This window comes from Magnolia sinica, chromosome 9, assembly GCF_029962835.1.
Source record: "Magnolia sinica isolate HGM2019 chromosome 9, MsV1, whole genome shotgun sequence".
NCBI lineage: Eukaryota > Viridiplantae > Streptophyta > Magnoliopsida > Magnoliales > Magnoliaceae > Magnolia > Magnolia sinica.
Genome location: NC_080581.1, coordinates 23,000,267 through 23,009,504, shown reverse-complemented (window position 1 = coordinate 23,009,504; position 9,238 = coordinate 23,000,267).

Sequence of the window (9,238 nt, the reverse complement as noted above, 5' to 3'; positions counted from 1 at the left end):
CTTAAAGAAGAGAGAGAGAGAGAGAGAGAGAAGAAGAGAAAAGAGGAAAGAGAGAAGTGAGATTCTGGGAGATCGTCGCAGGAATCCTCCCACACGACTCCACGTGCTAGATTGCCATTTTCTTTCGCTATCCAACCCATTTCGGCTACGAATTTGGGTAAGAAACCCTAACCCTAATCTCGTTGTAGAAATCTAGGTTGGTAGCTTGTCGAGCTAGCTAACCTTTTACGTCGTATAGGTGTTTATCGTCTCATTTTCAGAAACGTATAGTCTAAATCAGGTCTGAATCGAGTTTTCCAACAAAAGGTGTGGACTATAAATGTTTAGGTTATTGTTTTCAATGCTCTCAATGTCAGCTAATGATTTATGTCTGACTTGATTGCTGCCATATTATCTTAGATATACCGATTTCTGTATAATATACATGTATAAACTGTATTGGGTAAGATATGCATTCTATGTATTTGTTGAAATGTTTGAAAAAGCATTTACATATGATTTATGCTTTTCATGATTTCTGATCTAGGGTTAGTCATTGATATATGTACGTTAATCTCTCCGTATAAGGAAATGCTAAAATATGTGTTGTAACTAACCTAGTCCATGTATTTGGTATAACGTAGTCTAAGTGTTTGTTGAATTGTCTGAATGAGAAATTAGTGATGATTTGTACTTATTACAAGTATTAACATAGGATTTTGTATTGCCTTATACATATATATAGTTCTTTCATGTAGTCATATTTGCCTCTATGCAATTTATGGATAAAATGTAAGTATTTAGTAACATGATCAAGGTGTTTGATAAAATGCTCAAATGAAGTATTTACTTAGATTGTTTGTCAAATGCTGAAATGATTATCACGTGTATTTATTTGCCGCATCTAAGTAAGATTGGGGCTACAACATAGCCCAGGCAATTGGTAATTTTTCATGTTCGGGTGGCCGAGTTGGTCATGCCACGTTAGGAAAATTCGACGAATCTAGGTCACACGATGATTGTCGACAGTGGTTAGGCCACACGGGGTGCTTATGCACTCCATATCGATTACATTAGCGTGTGCTCGTACCAATCGAACCTCCCCAACAAACCAATTGACATATGTATGTTCACCACGTATGGATGCCACTGCTTGAATCTAAGATACCCCCGCCAGTGTAAAAGCCCATTTTAACTATGGTACCAGGATTCGCTAAGACTCATGAGCCGGACATGGTGGTATGGGACATCGTGGTCGAGCTGTCGGCCTACGCTGGGGTGACGAGCCTCCTCGTAGTGACCAGTGAACAACCCAAAACTCGTGAGATGGGCATGGTGGATGAGACACCGTGTTCGAGCTGTCGGCCTACGCTGAGGTGACGAGCCTCCCGTAGTGACCTCGAGTATAAACTTTTGAATTTGCCTATCCACTGCTTTTCATTAGGGGTGATGCCCTACAACTTACTTATCGTATGTGCTTAACTAGGATTGACGACCCCAGAGGGATCCTTCGGTTCAAGCAAATGATATAAAGGGAGGTACCCTAGCTTCCCAAACCTACTGTATGAATAAGCCTAACTAAGTACTCGGCTAACACGACCATACATCGCATTGCATTAGTTAGGAGGAGCGTTTAGCGAGGAAGGGCACTTGAGGGAGGTTGTCATGCACGAACCAGGTTGACGGAGTCGCTTGTGAGGGAGTTTGTGCGAGGGCATATATCATTACTTGCACACCATTCCTGTATTAAAAAGAGTAGTTAGAAAGTGATTGTTGAATTGCTTTATCATTACTACTTGATTGACTTGATTACATGTTAACCTTTACCTTGTAATAACACTGAGTTGATCACTCACTCCCACCCTGGGACAGATACCAACCAGACTATGGTTTAGATGCAGGTGCAGATAATATTTGTACTATGGAGCAGGATTTTATGGATGAGGAGGAAGAATTCTCCTATTTTCAATTATCAGGCGGGTCGATATAGACTTCGTACTGATATGCAGGGACACTGGGATTATTGGCTTAGTTGAACACTTTACATTTCCTCATTTTGTATATTTTGAAACAATACTTGTATATGTTTAGCTTGGATACATACTAATACTCTAGAGTTGGTTTGATATACACATTTTAGTCTTCCGCTTGCTTAATTTAATTACATCCGGAGTATGATATGCCGTTTTAGTATAATCTCACTCATGTTTGACTAATTAATATGGATGAAATATGAACATCATTATTCATGTTGCATAAGTGATGTGCCAGATCTCGGGAGTAGAACTTTGCTCGACCCTCGAAATTTGGGGCGTTACATAAGCCCAGAGAATAAATGGGAGCTCGTCTGCCCAGTTACCTTTAGCTTTTTCCAACTTCGTCTTGAGGTGATGTTTGATGACTTGTTCACGGCTTCCACCTACCCATTAGACTATGGGAAACGAGGTGAGGAATACACATTCGAGATATCGAGCCCCCTACACATACCTCTAAATATGTCGTTATTGAATTGCTTCCCGTTGTCGGACATGATGGCATGCGAGACTCTAAACCAATAGATTATGTTCTTCCAAATGAAGTCAGTCACCTTCTGCTCCGTAATTTTTGCCACTGGCTCGCCTCGGCCCACTTGGTAAAGTAGTCGACTGCCATGATGGTGAATTTGACTTGCCCCTTTTCGGGGGCAGAGGTCCAATGATATCGATTCCCCACTGAGAGAATGGCCACAACTCGCTCATAAGGGTCAACTCTTTCGCAGGATGCCTCGGCACGACAACGAATCTTTAACACTTGTTGCACCTCTGGACAACTCTTGGAGTCTTCTCGGATGGTTGGCCAGAAGTACCCTTGGCGAAGTATCTTCTAAGCCAGGGATCCGTTGTCGGAATGATTTCTGTAGATTCCCTCATGAATCTCTCGGATCACATAGTTTGCTTCATCAAGTCGGAGACATCTGAGGCATGACTGTGAGTAACCTTTCTTGTACAAAGTTTCGTCCAGGATTATGTATCGCGCTGCTTTGATTTTTAAGCGTTGGGCTTCCAACCTGTCTTGAGGGACTTCGCCAGTAGTGAGATATTTGATGATCGGATCCATCCAACTCGGAGTTGCCTGCACTGGATTGACCATCTCCTGGTCGACTCGGTCGATACTTGGACTATCTAGAAATTTTACAGGGACAATCTTGGAAATATTCCCTTCAGTAGCCGAGGCCAGCTTTGCGAGGGTGTCGGCCCAAGAGTTCTCGGCCCTTGGGATCTGGTTGATGGTGCAGCTTCTAAACTTTTCTATCAGTTTCTAGGCCTCGGTCAGGTAAGCTATCATCATCACCTCCTTGGCCTCGTATTCTGTTGATATGTGGTTTACGACGAGCTGAGAGTTGCACCACACATCGAGGAGTTGAACTCCTATACTAGTTGCTAGTCCGAGTTCAGCCAATAGAGCCTCATACTCAGTTTCATTGTTGGAAGCCTTAAAGTCGTGCCTGATCGCGTACTGGATGATGGTCTGGTCGGGTGCAACTAGGATGATCCCTGCTCCGACGCGTTTTGAGTTGGATGACCCGTCAACGAAGAGAGTCCATCTGCCATCCCCTCCTGGCTTTGCACTCTCGTGGGGATGAAGAGTTGGAGGGGATACGAGAGCTGTCTCCGCATCTGTACCCTCGGTGCTCGGGAAAGTGAATTCCGCTATGAAGTTAGCCACTACCTGGCCTTTGATCGTAGTCCTCAATCAATAATGGATATCGAACTCTCCGAGTTCTATCGCCCATTTGGTAAGCCACCCGGACACCTCGGGCTTCTAAAGGACCTGCCGTAGAGGAGAGTCTGTGAGGATAACGATGGAGTGGGCTTGAAAGTACGAATGTAACCTTCGAGCGGAAACAACTAGGCTGAGGGCTAATTTTTTCATGCTCGGATATCTGGTCTCAGCCAGGACCATTGCCTTGCTCATGTAATAGCCAGGATGTTGTTTGCCTTCCACTTCTCGAATGAGTGCTGAGTTGACGGCCAAGGCTGGGACGACTAAGTACATGAATAGAGGTTCAACCTCTTCGAGCTTGGATAACAAAGGTGGTGAGCCTAAGTACCGCTTCAGCTATTGGAAAGCCTGTTCGCAGTTCGAGGTCTACTTTGCTTTCTTATGACCCTTCAACTGCTGGAAGAAGGGGAGATACTTATCAGTGGCTCGGGATATGAACCATTCGAGCGCGGCTACTCATCCGGTGAGGCACTAAATTTCTCTTATAGTCTGTGGTGAGGTGATGTCGAGCAGCGCCTTTATCTTGTCGGGATTCTCCTCGATGCCTCTCTGGCTGTATTGGAATCCGAAAAATTTTCCTGAGCCTACACCGAAGGCACACTTGGCAGTGTTCAACTTCATGCGGTATTCCTGTAGGATCGCGAAGGTTTCTCTGAGGTCTGTGATGTGGTTGGACGTTCTGATACTCTTGACGAGCATGTCGTCAATATAGACCTCCATGGTTGGGCCGATCTATCGGACAAACATTTGGTTCACCAGCTTCTAATATGTTGCCCCAGCATTCTTCAGGCCAAATGACATGACCCGGTAACAGTAGAGCCCTTTGTCCGTGATAAAGGTTATCTTCTGCCTATTTGGGGGGTATATCGTGATCTGATTGTACCCTAAGTATGCGTCCAGGAAGGAGAGATGCTCATGATCAGCTGTGTTGTCGACCAGCTGGTCGATTTGAGGCAGGGGGAAGCTGTCCTTGGGGCAGGCCTTGTTCAGGTCCAAGTAGTCTACACAGACCCACCATTTTTCGTTGGCCTTCTTCACGAGAACCACATTCGCGATCCAATCTGGGTAATGGACTGCTTCGACGAACACAATGCTGAGAAGCTTTGATACCTCGTCAGCAATAGCCATGTACCTCTCGGGCTCGAATGCTCTCCTCTTTTGCTTTATCAGCTTATGCTCTGGGTCCACGTTCAGCTTGTGGACTATGATATCTGGAGAGATACCCAGCATGTCTTCGTGTGACTATGGGACGATATCTTTATGTTGTCGAAGAAAGGTCAGCATCTAGGACCATTACTCAGGATTCGGTGAGAATTCAAGCTGGATTATTCTGCTCGGGTCGACTTCCTCAAGTGGGACGGTCACTAGGTCCTCCGTAAGGGAGTTTTCTGCATCTCTGGGGTCGAGCATATTTATGGTGAGGGCCTGTCTTACTGTGCCCTTTCTGATTACCACGAGTAACACCTCTATGCCTCACGCTACTCTCCTTGGACGTATCCGACCCCTCCCTTTGCGGGGAACTTCATCATCAGATGATAGGTAGACACTACCGCTCTCATTGCGTTAAGGGATGGCCGACCCAATATGACGTTATGCATTGATGGTACATTCACTATTAGGAAGTCCACCAGGAGAGTTACTTGATGTCGTTCTTCTCTTGCTGCTACTAGGAGGGAGATGACGCCTTCAGAGATTACCTTATCTCTGTCGAAGCCATGTAAGGGGGTCTTCACAGGTCGGAGGCGTGACCTGTCGATCCCCATCTTATCAAACGTCTCAGAGTGAATTATATCGGCCTAGCTTTCGGTGTCAACCAGAAAACGATAAGCTATTGTTATAGCCACCACCAGGGCGTCGTCATGAGGATGCTGGATCCTCCGCGCATCATCCTCTGTGAAGGTCAGATTGTAAGGGTTTACTCGGAGCTCTTTCCTCGGCCTTTTAGCCAAACAGACGTAATGCTCAGGGTCGAAGCTCCGAGAGTATGCCTTTCGAGCCCTATTCGAGTCACCACTTCCAGACAGTTCGCTGTATATCATCCGAATCTTTGTAGTTTCTTCTGCGGCCTTGCTCGGCTGACTATCCTTCTAAGTGGGTTTCTCCTCTTTCAAATATTGGTGCAAATGACCCTTGCGAATGAGGGTCTCTATCACCTCCTTCAAGTTAATGCAATCACTGGTATTGTGGTTGTGATCGCAGTGAAAGCGGCAATACTTGCGCTTATCTCAGTACTTGGCGTCTACCTTCATACAGCTCGGCCAATGCAGTAGTTTCTGATCTCGGATGTCGAGTAGGATTTGCTCTGGGGATGTGTTGAGCGGAGTATACGTGCTAAACCTGCTCTCGATTTTCCTGCTCGGTCTTCGGTCTTGGGGGGGGGGGGGGACCGTCCTCTGACCTCCTCTTGTTAGCTTGCTGTGGTGCTCCTGCTTCATCTTTTCACTTCTTCTCTTTGGATGAGTGCTCAGCAGTCTGGTCGCTTTTGCGCGAACTGAAGAACGCCTCAGTATTCGTGTATTTCTGGGCTCGGCTCATGAATTCGCTCATGGTGGTCAGCGGGCTCTTCTTTATGGAGAAGACGAATTTTCTCTCTTTGAGTTCGCTAATTATGGCGGACAAAGTCATCTTCTCGTCGCAATCATCTACTTGTAGAGCTTCCTCGTTGAGGAGAGAAATGAACTCCTTTAGTGACTCCTTGCTTCCCTGTTTGAGGGTAAGCAGATGAGCCGACGACTTACGACTCTTCTTGCCGACAAGGAATTGTGTCATGAATGCTCTGCTAAGCTTGGTGTCACGCCCCAAACTCGAAAAACGGGCTCACAAAATTTTCAATCGCTGAATCCGGTGCCGACAGCCTCCGTAGTGCCCCATTCTCGGATTCTAGCACTCTCATGCCAGATTCCGATCCTGGGATCCTATAAGGAGGATTTTCAGTATAATTTTTTTTTTTGTAATAGAGCATAACCACAAGCATAACTGAGTCACAAAACAACATCACCACATATCCACTAAATCAAAATCTTTAAGTACAATGCGGAAAGGGAAATACAGGGTGATCAAAAGCTTCAAAATAAACTGATGTGCACTCCTGCCTCAGCGCTGCTGCTGTCCAACACTACCTGCACGCAACGGTCGTGCATAAGCTTACAAAAGCTTAGAGGGTGGTGTAAGTGTGTGTGCAAGGTCAGCGCCAAGTGTACAGTATTAAAGTAATGCGGAAATATGCGATAAGTCCATGAATGCTATCAGCTGTACCAAAGCTATATGATGCAAGACATGAATGCTATCGGCCATACCAAGGCCATGCGATGCGAGGCCCATGTAGCCAAATGTCATATGCGAGATGCGAAGCAAGCATGTCAGTCCTCATCAAGTACACATATCAGTACAGTTCCTCTCTGGATATCACCGGGGTCTAATACACCTCACACTGACTGCCTCCTCCCTAGCTGCACAGTCAAGCAAGTGGAAGAGACCACACTATCCGCCTGACCAGTAGTCTGCCAATATCTACCCGGCTCGTCGATAACGGACTCATTTGCGAGCTGGTCAAACTCAGCCTAGCTTATAGCCCTCTCACTTGGGCGGATAAGGCCACGCCCCCTTCCAACCGACCACGAAACAGTGGGAGACGCGGCCTACTGGTATTCGGCACTCGGGCGCTCGTGTATCCACTCGGTCTAGACGTTGGAGCATCTCCTGGTACCAAAAAGGTTCTGAGACTTTCACCCAAGGACATCCTAAGTGCCCACAATGCTAGAGCCAATATTTTCGGTATCCGATACAACCATCCACGATGTGCCTGTGGAGGCCACGGCCCTGATGTCACTAGGGTATGCAGTGATCAAGTCACACATATGCGGAATGCATGAGTCACATCGTCAAATCATGCAGTAATCCTGTACGTACCACGCACTCATGTGGGGGCACTCCGTCTCATAAGGAGTCCCGTAAATGTCACAGCCCAATGGCTTATGCTATGATCAAACATTCCTCATATCAAGCATACATATGATGCGTATGGGCATGTATCATGGAGCTATACTAAGCATGTTATAAAGTGATGAATTATCCCTACAATGTAGATGGGCCTAGAAGGCCTACACACCACAAGTACGGCCTATCAATGGGCCCTAGGGAGAGTCGTAATGCGGACATTTAACCAACATTATACTTGCAATATGGACGTCAAACCAACATTGCTCCCAAGGCATAGCTTGCCACAAACCATGGAGAAATCACGCATTGCAATGGACCCTAAGGACAACCCGTTGGGCCTCGATCCATGGGCCTTAGGTACATCAAATGGGCCGTATCACATGGGCCTTACATTCATCAAATGAGCCACATTAATGGGCCTTACCAACGGGCCTTATGTACATTGCAATGGGCTATAACCCATGTGCCTTAGAATATATCAGAATGGGCCTAATCACATGGGCTTTATGTATCTCAAATGGACCACACCAATTGGGCCCCATATGTAGATCAAATGGGCCTCATAACACGGGCCTTATAAATGTCAAGGTGGGCCTTAAAAATGGCCACAAATACATATATATATATATATATATATATATATATATATATATATATATAATTCATGCCAAAGGATCAACCGATCCTCACTTCAAATAATAGTGGTAGGACCCACTTGAACCACATATCTGACTCATTCTTTAGCTCATGCCTTAAAATGAGCTTGCAAAATGGATCGACGGTTGGGGTGCAACACAAGCATCATGGCGGGGTCCACTGTCCAGACAGCGGACAGTGTGGATAAACACAAAAAATCATGGTGGAGTTCACCGTCCACTGCCACTGGCGTGGACGGCGTGGAGATAACACATACACAGGGTGGGTTCCACCGTCCGTACGGTGTGAATAAATTACATACATCACTGTGGGTCCCACGTGGGGCCCACCATAACATTTGCTTTCCATCCAAACGGTTGATAAGGTGGCATGGACCTGGATGAAGGGTAAGAACAAATTTCAGATTGATCCAAAACTTCTGTGGCCCAGAAGAAGTTTTCAAAGGCAGACGTTCAGTCCCATTGTTTCCTATGATGTGGGCCACCTGGGTCTTGGATGAGGCTGAAATTTGAAGGGGGCCCACTGATAGAGGTGGTCCACCATATGAACGGGTTTGATGGCAAATACACATCAGGGTGGGACCCACGTTAGGGCCGTGGGACGGTGCTGTCCGCCCGCGCGCTGGCGTCTGACAGCAGCAGCAGCCATGCTGCTGTTTGCATGTATTTTTTTTTTTTTTTGAAAAACTTATTTTTTTATGGTTTTTCAAAGGTAGGGCCCACATCTGCTGAATCCGGGTCCGCCAATGGATTCTACCATGCCTAACAAATCTATCAAGTCCAATATTGGGCATTTTTGGGCATGTAGAAAAACTAAGGTGATTTTCAACGGTGAAAATTACTATTTTCAAAGGTGTGGCCCGCTAGAAAGTTAGATCAATCCCATTTTTCGGCTCAACGCC